The 25,628-nt window shown below is 45.1% G+C and overlaps 2 long non-coding RNA genes across 2 annotated transcripts in view; both read left to right on the top strand.

Moving 5' to 3' along the window:
* The first annotated feature begins 1,704 nt into the window (after positions 1–1,704).
* On the top strand, positions 1,705–14,819 carry LOC130295549 (uncharacterized). The gene is made up of 3 exons (XR_008848902.1): positions 1,705–1,751; positions 14,189–14,279; positions 14,685–14,819. It is a non-coding gene; the product is annotated as an uncharacterized LOC130295549 (long non-coding RNA).
* An 8,872-nt stretch (positions 14,820–23,691) lies between these two features.
* The window catches only part of LOC130295548 (uncharacterized), a 51,179-nt gene continuing 49,242 nt past the window's right edge, over positions 23,692–25,628 (top strand). Inside the window, exon 1 of the long non-coding RNA XR_008848901.1 lies at positions 23,692–23,741. This is a non-coding gene — a long non-coding RNA (uncharacterized LOC130295548). The remainder of the gene's footprint in view (positions 23,742–25,628) is intronic.

Below are 25,628 nucleotides of genomic sequence, written 5' to 3'. Positions count from 1 at the left end.
GTGGCGCACTGACGTCATGCGCCGCGCCGTGCAGCGCATAGCAACGACGCAGGGGACACACACCGGAAGCCTGAAGCAGCGCGGACACGACCCCGGCAACAGGTAATTATGCAACTGGGGATGGGGGGAGGCAACGGGGCAGCGGCGCCGGCAATGGGTGCCGCTGCCCCTTCTCTCCCCCTGTCTGTCGACACCGCTTCTCTCCCCGTGGCTAGTCAGGGGGATAGAACGGGCGGCGGCACCGATAGCCAGGGGAGAGAAGGGCTGGCAGCAGGGCTCTAGACCCCAGGGCAGGCAGGGGCAGAGAAGCCGGCAGCGACGGCAGGTCTCTGCACCTGCAAAGCCGCTGCAGTTCATTGATTTAAAGCGCCCGCTTTAAATCATTGAACTGCAGCGGCTTATCGGCGTATAACACGCACATAGACTTTAGGCTAAAAAAATTTGCCTAAAAGGTGCGTGTTATATGCCGATAAATACGGTAGATGAAAGATAGGCAAACACACATGCAATTTGACTGATAACAACAATTCCAAACATAGGAGCTCATGATACAGACCAATGCATCCGATAGAGATTCCTCCAGGATGTTCCCCCACCTCACACTCCGATGGATTTTGTTCTGCTTCCTCTAGGAGTCCCCAACGGGGGCGGGGAATGATGTCACACGGGGGTGGAGTCGTGACGTCATGATACTCCTGCCCCGTGGTCGCCACCCGGCTGTTTGTGAGCTGGCACCGCGGCGTGCAGCTCAAACAGGTGGGTGGTGAATACAAGATTGCGGGGGTCCCCAGCGGCGGGGCCCCCGCGGTGAGACATCTTATCCCCTATTCTTTGGATAGGGAATAAGATGTCTCAGGGCCAGAGTACCCCTTTAAGACTGTTTCCCAACCAGCTTTTGCAAAACTATAACTTCCAGCATGCCCGGACAGCCAAAGACTTGCTCACACATCGGAATTTCTGTGTCCGCACAAAAGAATGAACACGTTTATTCTTTGTGCAAAGTCCACACGGAATGCATAGCCATCTATGTGACACTGCATTCGTGTGCGGTCCTAGATTCTCCGTGCAGATATTCCGTCATATGAACATAGCCTTAGAATTACGGCCAAAAACTTTGGGGGAATTTATGATTGAATTTGGCATATTTATTTGTGTTGTGAAAAGTCCCACATTTGTCGCAGGTTGCTTTTTAGATGCTTTTTTTTTTTTTTGCACCTTTTCAATATCCACAAAGTTTGTGTCTACTTGTAATTTTTTGGGGGGTGGTTAAGGGTGGATGCAGTGGACATTGATTTAAAAAAAAAAAAATGCAACAAAAGGCAACATTTTTGTGCAAAGCTACACCACCCACGGACTACACTTACAAACTTGTCTATTTCACAGACCCTTCTTTACCTACACTGTGTTTTTTTTAACGTTTTTGTATTGCAGATGTGTAATATAAATAAAGTAGTTCATAAAGTAGTCAAATTCTAAGCCATTTTACATATCTTTAACTATTAGTTTAAATTGTCTGAGGTAACAAACAGAAGTTGTGGGAGATTTATCAAAACTTGTGCAGAAGAAAAGTTACTGAGTTGCTCATAGCAACCAATCAGATCGCTTCTTTCATTTTGCAGACGCCTTGTTAAAAATGAAAGAAGCGATCTGATTGGTTGCTATGGGCAACTGGGCAACTTTTCCTCTGCACAGGTTTTGATAAATCTCCTCCAAGGTGACCAAGAACTGGTGAAGTGAAGTCAATTTCCTAGGTGTTTTATAGGTTGCTCCACATTTATCATGCAATGTGTGGCTGTTGATAAATTTAGGTCAAGTCAAATTCCCCACAGCTAAAAACAGTGCAAAAAAGCATCCACACAGCACACACATTGATAAATCCCCCACTCATAGTCTGAGAGTCCTTTGGCTGTCAGGGCATGCTGGGTGTTGTAGGTTTGCAACAGCTGGAGGCACCCTGGTTTGTTGGGTAACAGAAAGTTTCAGAAACACTGTTTTAGCGCAAGTATATCTAACATGTTTGACATGTTCAAAAAATACACATTACATAAAAATGTATGTATTAACAATAAGTATATATTCAAATCACATATTTTACTATAAATATCTACATGAAGAATACAATAAAAATAACCAACATGACATGTTATACATAAATCACCCGTCAATCAAACACATCGATCAAACACATCTATCATTCATGCAGCATTACATCATGTATTAATTAATCACATAAAATTATACATTAACTTACCTATCTTTCAATGTTCCAATCTCTGCGGCTCCCTTCTTTTCCTGCACCCGCTCCCGATAATGGTCCCCTGCTTATTACTAGCAAAAAATTTAATTTGTTTCTCACAATTCCCCACAGCATGTTTCTTTTTCGTGGTACCCCAGCAAAAGGGCAAAAAAGAGAAAAAAACAAAATGTGATGAAACTAAGTTAAATAAAACATTAATACGATACTCTGAATACTGAATGTACCCGAAAAAATCTAACCCGAAAAAGACGAATACCCAGTTGTATCCGAAAAATCAAACCCGAAAAAATTACCGAACTGATAATTTTACCCAAAACGAAAAAACGAAACGAAAATTTCTCTTGTGCACATCCAGCATGGAACGGAGATCGCTCCATGCATGCGGATTACCAGAGTCCTGTGCAGGACATGTGGGGTTCGGAGGGTAGTATGGGGTTGGGTGTCCCTATGGTCGGACCCCCCATGATCAAAAAGCGTATCCCCTTTCCAGTCAGAAGGCTGTGAAGTACCAATGAAAGAACATTTTTGGGACAGTTTGCCAACGTATAATAGGCTTCCAGCATAGGCTTCTCTATAAAACCTAAAAACAATGAAAAAAATAAATAAAATTTTACATAATCCTGTCTTTTTTTTTCCTGCTGCAGATGTGTAGTTTGAACTGCAGCAGATCTGCACCAGGAATAGCTCTACTGTTATTGATGTCTTGTCTTTTGTTTGTGGAATCCACAAAAATAGCAAGAAATAGTAGCATGATGCTACTTGCATCGTTTGCAAATTTTCTGTTGCACGGGAGCAGGGTTCCACAGCCCCATTGTCAAAATCCGTGTGTCATCCGGAACATGTGAATGTGTGGCGGCCACTAGAGCTACTGACTGGGGTGCAGATTGCATAGATACTGTGCGTGACTCTGGGTGGTTAGATATATCACTTTGTGATGCCAGGGCACCGTTAACCTACACAGTCCAACTATACGACAGCTTCTCCTGGGCCTTGAGCAGGATAATAAATACACCGATGCCAGGTTACAGAAAACTGTCTCTTTACTTTGCTGGAGGTAGCAGAACTCAAACAATACAGACTTTGGTTGCAGAGGGATGGGCAGAGTGGAACCTGGGGAGCCTGTTGCCTTGCTGGGAGTTGTAGTGGCTGTTGAATGCAGCTTTAACATTAGTAGCAGCACACGCTGACTTGAGAGACTTGACTCACTGATTGAAGTAGAGATTTTCCATAAAAGCTTTGCTTACCGCCAGGCTTTGACAATTCACCTGAGCGCCGGAGTCTTTTCCTGAGATTTGGTGTGGCTGTGGAATTTAGTAGACTTCTCCCAAGGCTTCTCCCCAGCTTGCTAGCTGGAACACACCCTCCTTCTCCTCACAGCAGCTCACACAACAACTTCTTCTCCTCACTGACTGAAACTGAACTCCCCTCTACACTACATTATAGGGGTACTCCGCTGCTCAGAGTTTGAAACAAACTGTTCCGAACGCTGGAGCCGATGTCGGGAGCTCGTGATGTCATAGCTCCACACCTTCATGATGTCACGCCCTGCCCTAGGGGAGGGGGCGTGACATAATGAGGGGGCGGGGCTATTACATCACGAGCTCCCGACTCCAGCATTCGGAACAGTTTGTACCCCTTTAAGGGCTAGATTTGGGGGTCTCCTATTTGGTGTCAGGGTCACCTGGTCCCTCTGCCACAATCCCTTAAAGGTACAGAGCATAAATTAACATATAACATGAAACAGGAATAAATCACATTATAACAGGTCAGACAGCACTGGGCCCAATATTTAGACAACAGGGATGCCCAAGGCGGTCTTTAGCCCATATATACACATATTCATTTGTGGTCAGTGCTCAATCGTATAGCGAGCCTACCTAACTAAACCTCTAACTAAACTCCTATTCCCAACTACATCCTGTAACCTATCTAGGCAGTCTGAGTTATGCCATGTACTGCCGCGTAAGAGTACACCTGAAAAATAGAGGGCATACCCTGATGTGTAATGATAGTCATGAAGTGAAAATGATATTGAGGGAGGGTTGCGTAGGACGTGACGAACCCGCGGCGTCAAGCGCAGGTAACGCCGTGGGTTCTTATAGCAAAATCCCGCCTCTCCCACAAATACAGGCTAATAAATTAGCCTTAAAACTTGTGGTCGGTGCTCAATCGTATACCGAGCCTACCTAACTAAACCGAGTTGTGCCATATACTGCCGCGTAGGAGTACACCTGAAAAATAGAGGGCAAAACTCATAATGAGAACAAAGCACTATTAACACGCGCAATAACCCCGTGACCAATGACTGCAATGCCTCATGCAATACATACTATGGAATGGGGGTGTAGTGCACATAGTACTGAATTCCCAGCACCCCAATTTCATAACCACGTATGCTGGCACACCACAATGTGACGTCGGTGAAGCAGCCCCAATGCTAAGGGAATGACTGGATATAAAGGACGAATCGCTATAAAGAATTTAACAAGAATACGTACATGTTTGACAAACAACTTACAGTGAGTGCCGCCCCCTAACAATGGCAGCGGCTGATCCCATTGGATCCTTGACATGTGGAAGCGAAGCTAGCCACACTCGAGCTGAGCATCACTTGTGGGACTCGGGAGAATACCGTATGATGATAACCTGACAATAACATTCATCTGCTATACAATATCAATACGTAACTATCTGCATCCCTGCAAAGTTATTGTAACTACAGCCATGCATCTGCATGTAATTCCCCTAAACCTTAGGAAACCATGACAACTGAAGGACAGCGCAGCCTCTAATATTAAGCTGTCCTGATGTCGCCATGGGGAACTACCCAAAGCGTCAACTAACTAACCAACCAACTAAGCCAGCTGCCAGAGCTGATGGCTAGAGGGCTTGCGAACCTCCCTCTTACACACTCACCCGGGCAGAATTGATGGCATGGAATGCAAACGATGACGCCATGTCAGAGCAAGACCACGTGATATTATGCTGGATACCTGACAGATATACTTTGATAGTATTATGCTGGATGCAAAGAAGAGTGGCAAAACCCGATAAATGCAAAAAGGAAAAAAATGGCACATGAGACATCCTCTAAGTATCTAATGTAAAATATCGTGAAAGTTGGAAGCTCTCAGTGAGCTGCGGACGTGAAAAGTCCCCACAGAGAACAACCCTATGCCCGTATACACAACTCCAAGTGCTAATAATGTGAATACACAAAAGACTACGTAACCACCAACCTAAACCTGTGTCAGGTTACCACTGTAACCAACCTGTGGACGTTAACGGCAATGAAACCACTTATGCAGCAACATGATGATGAGACTCAACCAACATGTGATTACTATCATCGTCAACCTAAGTCAAGACAAACAAAACCAACCACACAGAACCAAGCTATGTCCCTAATGCTAAGTAAACATATGGACACATGATGACGTTGCCGCCGACCTGAAGGTGTGTCAGGTCGCAACTGAACCGACCTGTAGACGAGACAGGCCGAAACATGAAGGAAAGACTCAACCAAATCTGTAACTAACAGTATGACCGTCACCCTGAACCAAAACAGGTCGTAACCATGATATACTTATAGACGTGGCAATTAACAATGGAAACATAAAGCTACCCTTGTAGCATAACCCAACTGCTGAAAAAACACAATGTATACAAAAACATTATCGCCAACCCAAAGTTGTGTCAGGTTGTATCCAGACTGACCTGCAAATGTGACTGATCTAGCCGAATTAAAGCCTCAACCAACATATGTGACTACTAGTATCGACATCAACCTGAAACCGAGACAGGTTGTGACCGTGATTGACCTATAGACGTGACAATTCACATTGGAAAATAAAGCTATATCCCTATGCATAACCCAACAACTGAATAACACAACGTATGATGACATAGTCGTCAACCTGAAGTCATGTCAAGTTGTACCCGGACTGACCTGTAGATGTGATTGATCTAGCTGAATTTAAAAGCCTCTACCAATGTACATAACTACTATTAGTAATGACATCAACCTGAAGCTGACACAGGTCGTAACCATGCTTGACCTGTCGACTTAGCAAGTAATAAACCGAACCCCAGCTATATTTTCGTATGCACGACTCAATGTTAATAAAATGGTAACCCACGTAATTATCCGTGCAGATTCGCCCAAAGCCATGAAACCCATGCAGTATCATAGACACGGGTGTATGGTCTAAATACCATAACATAGCACAACAAAATATCATGAAACGTGTACCTAATGAACCTATGAATCTATACCGAATAGAACAATCTTGCCCTAAGAATATATGCCTGTCACGATGCCGGCTGGCAGGTGGTGGATCCTCTGTGCCAGAGAGGGATTGGCGTGGACCGTGCTAGAGGATCGGTTCTAAGTCACTACTGGTTTTCACCAGAGCCCGCCGCAAAGCGGGATGGTCTTGCTGCGGCGGTAGTGACCAGGTCGTATCCCCTAGCAACGGCTCAACCTCTCTGGCTGCTGAAGATAGGCGCGGTACAAGGGAGTAGACAGAAGCAAGGTCGGACGTAGCAGAAGGTCGGGGCAGGCAGCAAGGATCGTAGTCAGGGGCAACGGCAGAAGGTCTGGAATCACAGGCAAGGAACACACAAGGAACGCTTTCACTGGCACTAGGGCAACAAGATCCGGCGAGGGAGTGAAGGGGAAGTGAGGTGATATAGGGAAGTGCACAGGTGTAAACACTAATTGGAACCACTGCACCAATCAGCGGTGCAGTGGCCCTTTAAATCGCAAAGACCCGGCGCGCGCGCGCCCTAGGGAGCGGGGCCGCGCGCGCCGGGACAGAACTGACGGGGAGCGAGTCAGGTACGGGAGCCGGGGTGCGCATCGCGAGCGGGCGCTACCCGCATCGCGAATCGCATCCCGGCCGGAGGTGGTAACGCAGCGCCCCGGGTCCGTGGAACCGACCGGGGCGCTGCAGTGAGGGAAGTGTAGCGAGCGCTCCGGGGAGGAGCGGGGACCCGGAGCGCTCGGCGTAACAGTACCCCCCCCCCTTGGGTCTCCCCCTCTTCTTGGGGCCTGAGAACCTGAGGATCAGACTTTTGTCCAGGATATTGTCCTCAGGTTCCCAGGACCTCTCTTCTGGACCACAACCCTCCCAATCCACTAAAAAAAAAGTTTTTCCTCTGACCTTTTTAGAGGCTAAGATTTCTTTGACAGAGAAGATGTCCGAGGAGCCGGAAACAGGAGTGGGAGGAACAGATTTAGGAGAAAAACGGTTGAGGATGAGAGGTTTAAGAAGAGAGACGTGAAAGGCATTAGGGATACGAAGAGAAGGAGGAAGAAGAAGTTTGTAAGAGACAGGATTAATTTGACACAAAACTTTAAAAGGACCAAGATAGCGTGGTCCCAACTTATAGCTCGGGACACGGAAACGGACATATTTAGCGGAGAGCCATACCTTGTCTCCAGGGGAAAAAATGGGAGGAGCTCTTCTTTTCTTATCTGCGAATCTCTTCATGCGAGAAGAAGCCTGTAAGAGAGAATTTTGGGTCTCTTTCCATATGGTGGAAAGATCACGAGAAATTTCATCCACAGCGGGCAGACCAGAGGGCAAGGGGGTAGGGAGGGGGGGAAGAGGGTGACGGCCGTACACCACGAAAAACGGAGATTTGGAGGAAGATTCAGAGATTCTGAAATTATACGAGAATTCGGCCCAAGGTAGAAGATCTGCCCAGTCATCCTGGCGGGAGGAAACAAAATGTCGTAAATAGTCACCCAAGATCTGGTTAATTCTCTCTACTTGTCCATTGGATTGAGGATGGTATGCAGAAGAAAAATTTAATTTAATCTTGAGTTGTTTACAGAGAGCCCTCCAGAATTTAGACACAAATTGGACGCCTCTATCCGAGACGATCTGTGTAGGCAACCCGTGAAGACGAAAAATGTGTACAAAAAATTGTTTAGCCAACTGAGGCGCTGAAGGAAGACCAGGAAGAGGGATGAAATGTGCCATTTTGGAGAATCGATCAACGACCACCCAAATAACAGTGTTGCCATGGGATGGGGGTAAGTCAGTAATAAAATCCATACCAATCAGAGACCAAGGTTGTTCGGGGACAGGTAGAGGATGAAGAAAACCAGCGGGCTTCTGGCGAGGAGTCTTATCCCGGGCACAGATAGTGCAGGCTCGCACAAAGTCCACCACATCAGTCTCTAGAGTCGGCCACCAATAGAAGCGAGAGATGAGTTGCACAGATTTCTTAATGCCCGCATGACCTGCGAGATGGGAGGAGTGACCCCATTTGAGGATCCCAAGGCGTTGGCGTGGAGAAACAAAGGTCTTTCCTGGAGGAGTTTGCCTGATGGAGGCTGGAGAAGAGGAAATCAGGCAGTCAGGAGGAATGATGTGTTGAGGAGAGAGTTCAATTTCAGAGGCATCTGAGGAACGAGAGAGAGCATCGGCCCTAATGTTCTTATCAGCAGGCCGAAAGTGAATTTCAAAATTAAATCGGGCAAAGAACAGAGACCACCTGGCCTGACGAGGATTCAGCCGTTGGGCAGACTGGAGGTAGGAGAGGTTCTTGTGATCGGTGTAAATAATAACTGGAAATCTTGATCCCTCCAGCAGATGCCTCCATTCCTCAAGTGCTAATTTAATGGCTAGAAGCTCTCGATCCCCGATGGAGTAGTTCCTCTCCGCCGGAGAGAAGGTCCTGGAAAAAAAACCACAAGTAACAGCATGCCCGGAAGAGTTTTTTTGTAGAAGGACAGCTCCAGCTCCCACTGAGGAGGCATCAACCTCCAATAGGAAGGGTTTAGATGGGTAAGGTCTGGAGAGCACGGGAGCCGAAGAAAAGGCAGACTTGAGTCGTTTAAAGGCGTCTTCCGCTTGAGGAGGCCAAGACTTGGGATCGGCATTTTTTTTTGTTAAAGCCACAATAGGAGCCACAATGGTAGAAAAATGTGGAATAAATTGCCTGTAATAATTGGCGAACCCCAAAAAACGTTGGATGGCACGGAGTCCGGAGGGGCGTGGCCAATCTAAGACGGCAGAGAGTTTATCTGGGTCCATTTGTAGTCCCTGGCCAGAGACCAAGTATCCTAGAAAAGGAAGAGATTGGCATTCAAACAGACATTTCTCTATTTTGGCATAGAGTTGATTATCACGAAGTCTCTGAAGAACCATACGGACATGCTGGCGGTGTTCTTCAAGATTGGCAGAAAAAATCAGGATATCGTCCAGATATACAACAACACAGGAGTATAGGAGATCACGAAAAATTTCATTAACAAAGTCTTGGAAGACGGCAGGGGCGTTGCATAGACCAAAGGGCATGACCAGATACTCAAAGTGTCCATCTCTGGTGTTAAATGCCGTTTTCCATTCATCCCCCTCTCTGATGCGGATGAGATTATAAGCACCTCTTAAGTCCAGTTTGGTAAAAATATGGGCACCTTGGAGACGATCAAAGAGTTCAGAGATGAGGGGTAGGGGGTAGCGGTTCTTAACCGTGATTTTATTAAGACCGCGGTAGTCAATGCAAGGACGTAGAGAGCCATCTTTTTTGGACACAAAGAAAAATCCGGCTCCGGCAGGAGAGGAGGATTTACGGATAAAGCCCTTTTTTAAATTTTCTTGGACGTATTCAGACATGGCAAGAGTCTCTGGGACGGACAGAGGATAGATTCTGCCCCGGGGTGGAGTAGTGCCCGGGAGGAGGTCAATGGGACAATCATAAGGCCTGTGAGGAGGTAGAGTCTCAGCTTGTTTTTTGCAAAAAACGTCCGCAAAGTCCATATAGGCCTTAGGGAGACCGGTTACATGAGGAAGCACAGGGACACGGCAAGGTTTACTGGGAACCGGTTTTAAGCAGTCCTTGGAACAAGAGGGCCCCCAACTCTTGATCTCCCCAGTGGACCAATCCAGGATTGGGGAATGGAGTTGAAGCCAGGGAAGTCCAAGAAGGATTTCAGAAGTGCAATTGGGGAGGACCAACAGTTCAATCCTCTCGTGATGAGATCCGATGCACATTAGAAGGGGCTCCGTGCGGAAACGTATAGTACAGTCCAATCTTTCATTGTTTACACAATTGATGTAGAGGGGTCTGGCGAGACTGGTCACCGGGATGTTGAACCTGTTGACGAGAGAGGCCAAGATAAAATTTCCTGCAGATCCAGAGTCCAAGAAGGCCACAGCAGAGAAGGAGAAGGCAGAGGCAGACATCCGCACAGGCACAGTAAGACGTGGAGAAGCAGAGTAGACATCAAGGACTGTCTCACCTTTGTGCGGAGTCAGCGGACGTCTTTCCAGGCGGGGAGGACGGATAGGACAATCCTTCAGGAAGTGTTCGGTACTAGCACAGTACAGGCAGAGATTCTCCATGCGGCGTCGTGTCCTCTCTTGGGGTGTCAGGCGAGACCGGTCGACCTGCATAGCCTCCACGGCGGGAGGCACAGGAACAGGTTGCAGGGGACCAGAGGAGAGAGGAGCCGGGGAGAAGAAACGCCTCGTGCGAACAGAGTCCATATCCTGGCGGAGCTCCTGACGCCGTTCGGAAAAACGCATGTCAATGCGAGTGGCAAGATGGATGAGTTCATGTAGGTTAGCAGGGATTTCTCGTGCGGCCAGAACATCTTTAATGTTGCTGGATAGGCCTTTTTTAAAGGTCGCGCAGAGTGCCTCATTATTCCAGGATAATTCTGAAGCAAGGGTACGGAACTGTACGGCATACTCGCCAACGGAAGAATTACCCTGGACCAGGTTCAACAGGGCAGTCTCAGCAGAAGAGGCTCGGGCAGGTTCCTCAAAGACACTTCGAATTTCCGAGAAGAAGGAGTGTACAGAGGCAGTGACGGGGTCATTGCGGTCCCAGAGCGGTGTGGCCCAAGCCAGGGCTTTTCCAGACAGCAGGCTGACTACGAAAGCCACCTTAGACCTTTCAGTGGGGAACTGGTCCGACATCATCTCCAAGTGTAATGAACATTGGGAAAGAAAGCCACGGCAAAACTTAGAGTCCCCATCAAATTTATCCGGCAAGGATAGTCGTATTCCAGAAGCGGCCACTCGCTGCGGAGGAGGTACAGGAGCTGGCGGAGGAGATGATTGCTGGAGCTGTGGTAGTAACTGTTGTAGCATAACAGTCAGTTGAGACAGCTGTTGGCCTTGTTGCGCAATCTGTTGTGACTGCTGGGCGACCACCGTGGTGAGGTCAGCGACAACTGGCAGAGGAACTTCAGCGGGATCCATGGCCGGATCTACTGTCACGATGCCGGCTGGCAGGTGGTGGATCCTCTGTGCCAGAGAGGGATTGGCGTGGACCGTGCTAGAGGATCGGTTCTAAGTCACTACTGGTTTTCACCAGAGCCCGCCGCAAAGCGGGATGGTCTTGCTGCGGCGGTAGTGACCAGGTCGTATCCCCTAGCAACGGCTCAACCTCTCTGGCTGCTGAAGATAGGCGCGGTACAAGGGAGTAGACAGAAGCAAGGTCGGACGTAGCAGAAGGTCGGGGCAGGCAGCAAGGATCGTAGTCAGGGGCAACGGCAGAAGGTCTGGAATCACAGGCAAGGAACACACAAGGAACGCTTTCACTGGCACTAGGGCAACAAGATCCGGCGAGGGAGTGAAGGGGAAGTGAGGTGATATAGGGAAGTGCACAGGTGTAAACACTAATTGGAACCACTGCACCAATCAGCGGTGCAGTGGCCCTTTAAATCGCAAAGACCCGGCGCGCGCGCGCCCTAGGGAGCGGGGCCGCGCGCGCCGGGACAGAACTGACGGGGAGCGAGTCAGGTACGGGAGCCGGGGTGCGCATCGCGAGCGGGCGCTACCCGCATCGCGAATCGCATCCCGGCCGGAGGTGGTAACGCAGCGCCCCGGGTCCGTGGAACCGACCGGGGCGCTGCAGTGAGGGAAGTGTAGCGAGCGCTCCGGGGAGGAGCGGGGACCCGGAGCGCTCGGCGTAACAATGCCTTGCATGACTTCTTGATCCACACGCAGACCATAAAAATATAAAAGTGCATCTGGCATAACAATCAAGGCCAGATGCACCTCACTAACACCACAACCACATGCTCAAACAACTCACGACCGTATACACAGTCAGAACTATATAGGCGTATGTATAAAGCTTTGAGCACGTACACCGAACAGACTGAATGTGTGGCTAGAAAGAACTGCATAAGCGAGCATATGCACTGAACAAACTATATGAACAGATAAACAGAGCAACTTATCCAAACATAGTCAGGAATAATGAGTATATCACCGCCTATGTGTCCTAATGTTGTTGCTCTGAAGGCATGTCAGTAACAACAATTTTGCAACGTACACCCCTGCAGACGTGGCAGGCATAATGAGTATACACCACCTATATGTCGTAATGTTGTTGCTCTGAAGACATGTCAGTAACAACAATAATGCCATGTACCCCCCTGCAGACGTGGCAGGTATAATGGGTATCCACCACCTGTGTGTCGTAATGTCGTTGCTGTGAAGGCATGTCAGTAACAACAATTGTGCAATGTGACGCCCTGCAGACGTGGCAGGCATAATGGGTATACACCACCTATGTGTCTTGTTATTGTTGTTCTGAAGGCGTGTCAGTAACAACAATTATGCAACGTACCCCCCCTGCAGACGTGGCAGGCATAACGGGTATACGCCACCTATGTGTCGTAATGTCATTGCTCTGAAGACGTGTCAGTAACAACAACTATGCAATGTATCCCCCTGCAGACGTGGCAGGTATAATGGGTATACATCACCAATGTGTTGTGTTATTGTTGTGCTGAAGGCATGTCAGTAACAATAATGCAAGGTACCCCCCTGCAGGCGTGGCAGGCATAATGGGTATACACCACCTGTGTGTCGAGTTATTGTTGTTCTGAAGACGTGTCAGTAACAACTACACCATGTATCTCCCTGCCTATATACAGATGTGTACAGAACGACTATGTGCGAAACTGTCGTATAACAGCTATGCATGGCTGTACCACCAAACTTGATGACCCTATACTCAGGCCAACTATATGCGCGTATGCACCACCAAAGCGAACGCACATGTGGCCAATCACAACCAATGACAAAAAATAAGCATGCATGTAGTAACTATTATGACCACATGCCTGCGCACAGAGCCACACCCCATGCGCTGTACGAACATGTGCGCAGCATAAAAGCTGCGAGCGCGCTAACCTCACAATACCCGCAAGCGCATGTACCGCACACATGTCACGAGCACACGCACAGCATGATTCCCACGAACACACATATAATCCAACCATACAAGCCTGTACAGTATAAATCCTTTGAGCGTAAGAACCGTATAAATCTACAAACGTGTGTACAGTATAATTTCTACGAGCGCGTGTACAGCAAGCGTGTGTGTAGTATGAATCCTACAAGCGTGTATACAGTATAAAACCTACGAGCGAGTGTACAGTATGAATGCTATAAGCGTATGAAAGCTACAAGCATATGTACAGTATAAATCCAACTATATCTAGCTATAGACCTAGCTCTTGAAAAGTATGTGCACCAAATTTGGTGCACTTTCTGCTCTTAAGGGGGTACTCCGCTGCTCAGCGTTTGAAACAAACTGTTCCGAACGCTGGAGCTGGCGCCGGGAGCTCGTGACATCATTGCCCCGCCCCCTCATGACATCACACCCCGCCCCCTCAATGCAAGTCTGTGGGAGGGGGCGTGATGGCTGTATAGACGGCAATGCATAGACTTGCATTTGAGGGGGCGGGGCTATGACATCAAGAGCTACCGACTCCAGAATTCGGAACAGTTTGTTCCAAACGCTGAGCAGCGGAGTACCCCTTTAAGTGGGAGCAGGGATCTCTGTCCTAGACAGATTTTTTTGTCATGCTTATCTGTTAATCTCTTTGTTCCTTTATGTAAATCACAATGTGGAAATAATGAAATAATTCTGTTTTTTTCTCTTGTAAAGTCTCCATGAACAAAACTGTTCCTGAAGCGTCTCTACTGATAATAGGAAGCTTTTTACTTGCTCTTAACACAATGCTAGAAGCAGCCTGTTAGTAAGTGAATGACAGACTATGTCACCATTGACCTCAATAGTAAGGGATCTAAATGTTCTGTTGTGTGCCTGCCGTGACTCCTGGTAATCAACACTAAAGAAAGAAACTATTTTGTGAAACAAGACATTCAGTGGATGCCTGGATAGCCGTGCATTTGTATTCAATCTAGGGTAACCTTGAAATCTTCAATACTTGTAGTGTGCATCCTGATATGAAGGCGCCCATTCTCTCATTAGTCCCTTAATGGTATCACTCAACAAAAATTTTTTATTTTTTATTTTTTTTTAGCTTGTGCAGTAATGTCATCGTATGGATGAAAAGGATGTTTAGATTTTGTGACATTTGTTCTACTTTTTACTGTCAGTTAGCTGAAACCTCGCTTGTTTTCCCCTAAATGTTTTACAGCAAAGAAAGCACAACCTGAAAATCTTAATGGTAGGCTGTCCGGGCATGCTGAAAGATGTCGTTTTGCAACAGCTGGAGGCACACTGGTTGGGAAACACTGCTTTGGACCCATGAGTGCAATGCTTGATATTAAATGGGCACTGTCAGAATCAAAAACATTTTATATGTTATACATCTAATATACTTAAAAAAAATACATTTGGAATACTTTTTTTTATAGAAATCATGGCATAAAAAAGAAAAAAAAAAAGCCACTAGGGGTCCCCATACCATCTAGAACATAATCCTGTACGGCTGCAGTATCATCTTTTTCTCAGCTTAAGTATAGGCTGGAAAAAAAGTCCAGGAAGTAAAGGCGGGGCTAGCACTCCTCTGTGCTCACTCCTGTCCTATCAGACTGCAGCATGATATTAGAGAGGAGGAGGTTGGATGAAGAGATCCATTGGATAAAGAGACCCAGCACAGCAGAGTAGACTCAGGGAGGAAGTGAATTAATGGTGCTCAGAAATTCTGCCATGTGAACATATCCTAAGTAATATGAGGCAGATTTCTGCTGAATTTCCATTTGGAATTAAAGCCCCATTGATGTCGAAGGTCCTCACAAGGATTATTTTTTTGCTTCTAGAATTGACTTGTCCATACTAAGGACCCTTTCACACAGCAGAATTTCCTTGTGGAATTCAGCTTAAGGGTACGTTCACACACTGGTAACTAGCAGCGGGCTTCCCGCTGAAGTAAGTCCACTGCGAGTTAAAGGGGTACTCTGGTGAAAAACATCTTCGGATAGGGGATAAGATGTCTGATCGCAGGGGTCCCGCCGCTGGGGACCACCACAATCTCCATTCCATGCTGGAAACATCTGGCATGGAAATTCCAGTGTGTGCACAGTACAGCAAAATTCTGTTTAAATTCCGACGTGTGAACATAGCCTTAGGATCTATTCGCACATACAATATCCTGTGCATATTTACTGTGCAGGATTTAAAGCTGTGTTCAGTCTTTAAGTCTACATTCAGCTCTGAAGCATAAAATCTGCATCTTCAAATCCTGCGCATCAACTATGCACAGGATACTATACGTGTATTACACCTTAAGGGTACATTCACACGTGCATAGTTTTGCTACAGATATGCTGCAGCAGATTTTGCCACTCATTGAAGTCAATGAGCAGCAATGAGGCAGCAAAATCTGCAACAGCAATTCTGCAGCAGAAAATATGCACGTGTGAACATACCCTAAAAGTTCAACTAGGAAATTCTGTATGCAGCAGCGGCTGCCAATATCAGTCGACACAAGGACAGCTCGGACATTGTGGACTCCATTGGCGGCTATGCATTTCCGATCAGATTCTGCTGAAAGAATTAATGTGTTCATTCTTTTTGCAGAATCAGGACTGCAGAATTTCTGCTTGTGAATATTACAGCAGAAATCCCCCAGACCACAATGTTAACCTTTTATAGCAGAATTTCCTAGCTGAATTTTTAAGCTGGATTATACTAGGAAATGCCACAGTCTGAAAGGGCCCTTAGGCTATGTTCACACAGTGGCATATTTGCAGAAACACATGGGAATAATCCACAAATAGCAGGCGTCCGCAGAAATCTTTATAGATGGCAATGCATTTCTGAGCAGATTCAGTCCGGAATCGAGATCTTCACGGCAGATATTTTCTCCATGGAAATTCCACCATGTGCACAGTGCAGCAGAATCCCATTGAAAACATCGCAGGAGGCTTTAGTGGCTGCTAGGGATCTTCTATTGATAGAGCTTAGCTGTGACAGGCTCTACCAACAGATGTACAGCATTGATCTGTATAAGGCTGCATTCACATCTTGATTTTACACTACAGGTGCCGAATCTGGCTGGGGAGGGGCAAACCGTGCTCTCCCGTACCCCAGCCGGACCAGCGCTGAACTCCATTGACTTTAATGAGCCGACTGGAGTGAAATGGTGACTCCGGTCGGCTCATTTTTGACCCGTATCCAGTTTTGTGACCGGACCTAAAACCGTATCGCCAGTCATCCTGCACGGAGAAAATTACGCTCTGTGCATCGGATGTCTGGGGTGCCGCAGCCGAGATCGCTGGGGCCCCCAGCGGTGGGACCCCCGCGATCAGACAGCTTATACCCTATCCTTTGGATAGGGGATAAGATGTCAAGGGCGGAGTACCCCTTTCATTTTGAAAAGAAAGTCCCCTTTTAGCCTACCCTGGTACAGTATACAGTATATTATACTCTACACTGTGCCTTCATTATCCCTCCTCTTCATTTGGTCCTGCTATATAGTGTATCATTCCACAATAGATATTTTTTTTTCACAATGTAATTTCAAGTATAAGAGAAAAAAATCTTGACCCGTGTTACATATAACAATGAACACATCTATACAGACTAAGCAGCTTGTGTTAGACCCTGTGCAGGAAATCTAATAATATTTCCGTAATATTTCCGTAGTTCTGCTGTGAATGTTTTGTTCATGCAAATGTTTCCCACACATTGTATTATAATGACACTAGACTGCCATAGAAACCATGTATAGTATAATTACCTCCGCATTCATAGCATCTGCTAGTTTCTTCTTTCTGGTACTTAAACAAGGTTTTCCAATATCTACAATTTGTAATAAGGGTTTTTACGCTCACCCATATACCGCTTCCGATTTTTAAAAGGTCTCCCTCGTACTGATGCTACTAACCCTATCTACTAATCCATTTTTGAGAACCCTAATGTTTGCAGTCATACTAACCCTATGAAATAAGATTTAGCCTTTATATACTGCAAGGAATCCAAGGTGTGCTGATACACGGACTGAATAGATTGCATAAGTCTTGTCTATAGTGTTATTCCATGGTCATATCCCATGATGGAACCTTTGAATAGAACAGCGTATAGGGACAATGTGCCCCCTGCAGCCATGGTCACTGTTCATGATAATTCCATTTTGCCTGTATCCCAATATATACTGCTGAGCATGAACATGGTGTGAACCTAGCTTAAGTTATTATTTTGTTACATCAAGAAGTGTAACATGACCATGAGGTCCCATAGAAAAATTTGGATTATTGCCCCACTCCATTATGCCAACCTTTGGCAGCACGTTCGAAATATGAAAAACATATGCTTTGATCTCAACTAATGCACACATTGAGGTCACAGTACAAGGATAATATACACAGTGATGTCATAGTACAGGAATAATGTATATAGTGATGTCATAGTACAGGAATAATGTATATAGTGATGTCATAGTACAGGAATAATATACACAGGGATGTTACAGTACAGGGATAATGTACACAGTGATGTCATAGTACAGGAATAATGTATATAGTGATGTCATAGTACAGGAATAATATACACAGGGATGTTACAGTACAGAAATAATATACACAGTGATGTCACAGTACAGGAATAATGTACACAGTGATGTCACAGTACAGGGATAACGTACACAGTTATGCCACAGTACAGGGATAATGTATATAGTGATGTCACAGTACAGGGATAATGTATATAGTGATGTCATAGTACAGGGATAATGTACACAGTGATGTCACAGTACAGAGATAATGTCTATAGTGATGTCACAGTACAGGGATAATGTACACAGTGATGTCACAGTACGGGAATAATGTACATAGTGATGTCATAGTACAGGGATAACTTATATAGTCATGTCATAGTACAGGAATAAGGTATATAGTGATGTCACAGTTATTGGTTTGGTTGTGTGTGAACAGTTTTATGTTCCCTGGTCAGGGTATAGTTAATGCTTCTAAAAATAGCATACAAAGAGTCCAGCTCCCCTCCGTGTCTCTGTGCGCCCGGACTGGTGTGGATTACACCATAGAGTAGATAAGAAAGCAAGAAAAGGTGTCCAGCGCAGCTCCCTTAAAACGTAGCTTTTATTGCATATTCATCCACAGGTACATAGACAGCATAGACAGATGACGCGTTTCGGTTTAACAAGGAACCTTAGTCATATAAAGAACAAAGTGCATAGTGAATCTTTATATAGGGAGAGCGGGAAGAAAAACTCCACCTCTGTTTCCAGAGGGATAGTTAATGCCCACTCTCTCCAGGTCTCCGTCTACAGGTATAATCCAGGAGTGATCAGCTCCTGGACTTAACCCTGCACAGCGGGGACTTACAAGACTCAGGCATCCTCTAACAGACATGGGTAAAGAATAAATGTGTACATATAAAAATAAAAATAGATATAAGAACAATTCAGACAACATCGATTATCAAGCATGCATATGTTCCTCTGATGACCACCAACAGAGGAACAATGCATGTTCAGACCTATAACTGTTATTGTAGCATTTATTATATATTAATGAACGAAAAAAGGAAAGGACAAACGCATAATAGTCTGAACGGATGCTGTAATAACCAGGGATGTGGGTGTACAGATATTTACCCACCCATACTGATGTAAGCACATACGCTCTGCCAGAACAGGAGGAACATAGTGGAAATAATTAAAAGAATATAATATAAGTATAAGATTATCTGTTCCTCATGCTTATGCAGAAGTTAGCCTCCCATTCACACAGGGCGATAATGTGCGTACACATGGAGAAAATATACACATGTAGGGATCTAGTAGTATAGCCTTCAATTCATTATATTCTATATATTTAGGCTATTGACGGAAGCTATAAAATATCATTTGTAAAAATGTTCAAATACAAAATCACACGGTGAAAACTAGAAAAAAGTGGGGGGGGGGGGGGGAGGAAACAAAGAGGAAGGATGTGAACGAAAAATGTAAAATATCATAAATATCAAATGTTAATAATGTAGTATCGTGTCCATCCTCTTGTTCAGACCTCCTGGCATCAGTTTCTTTCTGATGTCCCTGCCTCTGGTCGGTATATTAATTCTCTCAAGCCCCTGTACAATAAGAGAGGCACTGCTCCCCGCATGCCTCTCCGCACAGTGACTGGATACCATAGAAGTTTGTCTTGAGTTGAAGTGCGGAATGCCGGATAAATGTTTTCTAACTCGAACTTTCAATGCGTTCGATGTACAACCGACATACTGTACTTCACACTCACGACACGTAAATACATAAATCACATTCGATGTATTGCAATTTATGTATTATTTAATCTGAAAGGAAGTACCATTGGATGTGGAAGTGACAGTGGATGAATTAGACATAAGTCTGCAACAAATGCACTTGATATGTCCACATTTGTATAATCCTATATGTTTTAGCCAAGTCGGTTTATTCTGGACAATCCGGTCAGAAAACAGACTTGGCAAGATTCTCTGTCCAATTGTTGGGGCCTTTTTAGAGATGCATTTATAGCCCTGAGAGAATACCTCCCTAAAGGCCAGATAACTGGTGATTAATGGCATGTATTTATGTAGGATATTGCAGATGTTTTTGAATTCATGGCTATATTGGGTAGAGAAAATAATGGGTGCAGATGTGGAATTAAAGTTAATTAGTGTATTACGGTCTCTCCACAATGCAAATTTCTTTCCTCTCTCTATGCTCCACTTAGAATATCCTCGTGCATGTAAACGGTGTCCTATCTGATCGGCTTCACTAATAAAATCGGATTCTATGGAGCAATTTCTACGCGCCCTGATCATCTCACCAGTAGGGATATTACTATTTGCCACATGAGGTGGGTGGCACGAAGAGGCATGTAAGACAGAATTCTGTCGTGTTTTTTCTATAGGTGCATGTCATAATTTTTTGCCTCTCCGTGTCACCCCGCAGATATAGATCCAAAAAGGATACTGTATTAGCCACATAAGACACAGTAAATTTCAAATTGTGTGGATTGTCATTGAGATACATTGTAAATTCTGGTATGGTCGCCACATTGGACCCCCATATAAATAGTGTAGCGACCATACCAGAAAATTGATGCAATAAAAGGATTGGTGGGGGCAAAGAGAGTCGCCCTCTCCCACCAACACATATAAATTTTGGCGAGAGAGGGCGAGAACTTCGCCCCCATCAAAGCTCCAGTGATCTGGAGAAAAAATTGGTTATTAAACATGAAAAAGTTGTGGTGTAACAAAAAATCCACTACCAAAATTATGTATTCTTGAAGATTCTGTGAATATCTGGAGTATGTCTCAAGAAACCAGGACAGTGCTCGCAGTGCAAGATGATGTGATATAACGGAATATAGCGCCGTAACGCCTGCTGTTACCCAATTTAGTCCCTCATGCCAGGAAATATCATGCAACATATTTAATACATGACCTGTATCCTTTATATATCCCGGCATTTGGACAATAAGATGTTGAAGAGTGGCGTCCACCCATGAACACATCCTTTCATTTAGAGACACAATGCCTGCGACTATTGGCTGCATAGGGGGAGGAAAAATATCCTTGTGGACTTTGGGCAACGAATGGAATACTGGAATGATGGAATTATCAACAATCAAAAATTCAGCCTGTTTTTTCGTCAGGATGCCATTCGCTACACCAGAGTCCACAAGGAGAACTAGTTGCTGTCTGAAAACATTAGTAGGGTCACTCGGCAAGGGTCTGTAAGTCTCCACATCCTGCAACATGGCAAGATTCAGTTTGCAATACAGACCCTTGTCGAGAATAACAACCGCCCCTCTCTTGTCTGCTTGGCGTACTACAATATCCTCCATGTCCGCAATTTCATTTAATGCATCCCTCTCCCTTTTTGTTAGATTAGATTTCATGTGGGGTAAATAACAGCTCTGTAAATTCACGTTCCACTGCCTCCTAGAAATAATCCAGGGTAGGGGTTCGCGAAGACACAGGGTAAAACCCCGGGTTAGGGGTGGAAAATTCCACCTTATCTGAAATTAAAGGGTCATTGTGTAGATCCTGTAATTCCGAGATATACACAAGATCCTGAAAAGTTAAATCATTCGCAGCCCTGTACAGTTTCCTGCCTGGGCCCTATCACACGTGGAATCATATATTTCATTATGCAAGTTATTTATTAGAAGTATTAGAAGTACATTAGAAGTGCATACATCAGCGTTGACAGACACATTATGGCTTACAGGAGGAGATGGCGACCTTTTGAACCATGGGGGGAAATGCATACTTCATTAGATTTATCACATGCCAAAAAATATTTCTTGACAGTTATATTGCGGACCAGTCTATTGACATCAAGCAGTGTCCTGTATAAATCAAAGTGTATAGACGGAGCAAATGAAAGTCCTCGGGATAAAACGGCAAGCTGACATGAAGAGAATATTTTAGCTGATAAGTTGAATATAGGTATAGTCTTTCCCTCTTGTGGCGTCTGGTGCTCCTGCTGTTTACGGTGGTGTTTCCTCCCCGCCCGATGGCGTTTTTTGCCCGTGTAGATCGGCTTTCACCTGTGGGAGGTAGAGGAGATGATGCGGCATTCGGAGTAGGTAAGCCAGAGTGTAGTGATTGATCCTCCTGATCCAATGTAGACGCTGCAGATTCCATGTTAGTGGAGTTAAAGCTAACTTTCACATCTTTTTTCAAACAGTTTTTTCGGCCTAGGTTCCTTTTTTTTCAAAATGGACCGTGGTGTATTTGATCCCTGTTTATCCGGCCACTGGAAAACATTATTGACTTTGTAATCTTGTGGGTCACGTAAAAATTTGGTATGTTTTATGTCTGTAACTTAGCTAGGTTGGCGAAGATTTTTGTATCCATTTCCAGAAAGAGATTGTTATTTTCATATATAGTGAGATTAGCTTGTAATGTGGCAATCTTCTCTTTGACTTGTGTCAAAGCCTCCTCCTTGTATGATATGTTAAGTCTCATTAACCGCAGTGAGGAGTCGGCTAATAAGTCATCCCAGTCTTTGCGGAATCGGTCCGAGAAAATGGTGGTAGGAAACTTCCTGATACGAAGTCCCCTTGGAACCATACTTTGTTCCATGCATTTCTTTAGGGTCGACAGATCCCACCAGATTTTCGTTTCAGAGGTAAGAGCTTCCTCTAGATCCTGCATGTGTATACGTAAATCTACACAGTCTTGAGTACCTGTATTGGATGCATTAAATATATGTAGCATACGTTCGTTGCGGGACGGACGATCCTCCACTGGTTTGAGGCAACTGTTCAGCGCCAGTTAGTGCTTCTGTCTTTTTTAGCCAATAGCTCCTTTGGTGTGTCTAGATAAGGATCAGCTCAGCCTAGCCTCTGGGCTGGTGATAGTTCATTATATCATGACTTGCTAAAAGGTTGGACATGATGCTTTGGAGCTCTTGGTGAAACACTCTTTATTTGAGCTTTTAATTTACTATTTTACTTTAGCATGCAGTTTGTATTTTCTGGTATTAGCCATGGTTAGGTGGCATGTTTATAGTTGATTTTAATCTGTATTTGTATAGTCAGTTTTAGGATTTGTATGTTCTTTTTGCTATGTGTCTGTTCACTGCTCTTGTATCCGTTTATATGAAGTTCTGTGTGTCATATTTCTGTTTTCCTACTTGGTCAGCAGATTGCGAATATTCCTGTTTAGCGATAGATCCCGCTTACCTGTCCGTGGGGACTCAGAGGGTATTGTTATTCCTGTGTCTATCGGAGGTTTTTCTAGGCGATTAAGCTTATTCCTGTTTTGTTCTGGAGTACGTGTATGTTTATCCTGTCTGGTGTTTTGAACTCTAAATGTTTATTAGTTCTTTATTCAGATCTTTGGAGTTCAGTTCATGACCGCTTATCTATAGTGTCCTCTGTTCACGACCACTGAGTCCTCTGTTCATGTCCACTGATATAGTGTCCTCTGCACCTGGGACGTGCACACATAGGGCTCAAAGGGGGCTTGAGCCCCTGCCTTTTCATGCACCTGCCCCTTAATGCCCTTTTTTTGTGTGAGGCACAGAGGCACAGGGGCAGGAGTGTATAGAGGCACGGCTGGTAGAGATAACAGCAGGGGACAAGAAGAAAGAGCAGATAAAAGTGTTAGGAAGTGACATCTTGTCATACAGGCATTCTCTGGACACTGTCTCCCGGGGTCCTGGTGCTGCTGACGGCCCCTCCCTGCTCCTCTCTGGGTAAGGAAAGGAAGAGATGGAGGATAGAAGATCAGCTGAAGCTGCCATGAGGGGATAGTAAGTGATCATCAGCCGGGTCTGTCAGGGAGGACTGTAATGACGGTGGACTGTGTGAGGGGACGTAGAAGAGTCCACAGTGACAGTAACTGATGATCAGCAGGGTGGTCTGTCAGGGAGGACTGGCCTCCTCTGTACAAGCAGCTTCAGGGAAATTATAGTGTGTTTTTGTGTTGTTTTGTTTTTTTCCTTATTTATTCTGATATACACTATGGGGGAGATTTAACAAGACCTGTCCAGAGGAAAAGTTCCCCATAGCAACCAATCAGATTTCTTATTTTATTTGTGAAAAGGCCTCTGAAAAATGAAAGAAAGGATCTGATTGGTTGCTATGGGTAACTTTTCCTCTGGACAGGTCTTGTTAAATCTCCCCCATAGTGTCCCCCACCTACAGTACCTGAAATGCTTAGTCCAGCACAGTTGTTCTCTCCCTCCCTATAAACCAGTGTTTCCCAACCAGGGGCCTCCAGTTGGTACTAAACTACAACTCTCAGCCAAAGGCTGTCCAGGCATGCTGGGAGTTGCAGTTTTGCAACAGCTGGAGGCACCCTGCTTGGGAAACACTGCTATAAACCAATAGTGTTACCCACCTGTGCCCCTATAATGCCATTCCACATCTGTATCTTCCCCACATCATCAGTCCCTACAATTTTTGTATTGTCCCACCTTTCTTGTGGACCTGTCCAGAGGAAAAGTTGCCCATAGCAACCAGATTGCTGCTTTCAGTTTTCAAAGGCCTTGTTAAAAATGAAAGAAGCGATCTGATTGGTTGCTATGGGCAACTGGACAACTTTTCCTCTGGACAGGTTTTGATAAATCTCCCCCATTTTGCTGCAGAATTTCTGCTGGTAATTCAATAACAAAATCCACAGTATAAAATCTGCAGCAAAAAAATCTGTAGCAAAATCCCAATGGCTGGATTCACACTGTAAAGCACAACTCCATTGCTCATGATAAATAACTATTGTGCAGAACCAATTTGGCTTCTAAATACCTTAAAGGGGTACTTCTTTTTTTTTTTTTTTTTAAGAACTGGTGCCAGAAAGTTAAACAGATTTCTAAATTACTGCTATTTAATAATATAGCAGTTGTATGCTACAGAGGAAATTCTTTTCTTTTAAAATTTCTTTTTTGTCCTGTCCACACTGCTTTCTGCTGACACCTCTGTCCATGACAGGAACTGTCCAGAGCAGGAGAGGTTTGCTATGGGGATTTTCTCCTGCTCTGGACAGTTCCTGATACAGGCATCAGGTGTCAGAAGAGAGCACTGTGGACAAGACAAAAAGAAATTCATAAAGAAAATAATTTCCTCTGTAGTATACAGCTGCTGATAAGTACTGGAATGGTAAAGATTTTTTTAATAGAAGTAATTTACAAATCTGTTTAACTTTCTGGGACCAGTTGATTAAAAAAAAAAATGTTTTCCACCAGAGTACCCTTTTAACAGGGCTCCTTTCTCCCCACTCCTGGAACTGTCCACAGCTGATAACTGAGCATAGTCCATATGCAGCTTATGTAGCACCAGATCCAGTGTGACACGAGGTGTGGACAGCACCAGGACACGGCGATGAACTTATCTCCAGCCGCAGTGATGTCCCACCTTGGTCAGTAATAGGCTGAGTGCATGTCGTGGCAGCGTTTGTGCCTCCCGGCCTCTCCCATAGAACTGTATGGGGACAGGGTGGGGAGGGTGCGTAACTGTCGACCTTTCACTGAGTGCTAATGCGGGGGCCCCGTTAGGGAGATCGCGGAGGTCAAACACTTATTCTCTATCCTGTAGATTTCCCAAGCACGGTCCTCAAGTCCCCCTAACAGTTCAAGTTTTCAAGATTCCCTTAGTCTTTCACAGGTGATATAATTCTGGTCTGTGCATCATGCATCTCTACA

The sequence above is a fragment of the Hyla sarda genome, chromosome 11 (genome assembly GCF_029499605.1).
Source record: "Hyla sarda isolate aHylSar1 chromosome 11, aHylSar1.hap1, whole genome shotgun sequence".
NCBI lineage: Eukaryota > Metazoa > Chordata > Amphibia > Anura > Hylidae > Hyla > Hyla sarda.
This window is presented reverse-complemented; position numbering and strand designations above follow the sequence as displayed.